This window comes from Belonocnema kinseyi, chromosome 6 (assembly GCF_010883055.1).
Source record: "Belonocnema kinseyi isolate 2016_QV_RU_SX_M_011 chromosome 6, B_treatae_v1, whole genome shotgun sequence".
NCBI lineage: Eukaryota > Metazoa > Arthropoda > Insecta > Hymenoptera > Cynipidae > Belonocnema > Belonocnema kinseyi.
In genome coordinates this window covers 92,160,714-92,161,015 of record NC_046662.1, presented here as the reverse complement: position 1 = coordinate 92,161,015, position 302 = coordinate 92,160,714, and positions in this window count along the sequence as shown.

Here is a 302-nt window from a genome sequence, read left to right as displayed (position 1 = left end):
CAAAATTTCTTTTTTTTCTTTTTTTTTATCGTGAAATTACAATTGATTGCTATGAATTACTATACAAAATTTAAAATGTTCTATTTGGCTTTTTCCCCAACCGAGTGTATGTACGACAGACCCCTTCAAGAGATACCACGAAACTGTTATAGAAAACACAAGAGAATCTAAGGGTCGACTGACAACTACGTCATTTCCGACAGTCGTTAAAATATATATATATATATATATATACACATATGCATGCATACATACACATACATACACATATACATATTGAAAGTCAAGAAATTTCAATTCCA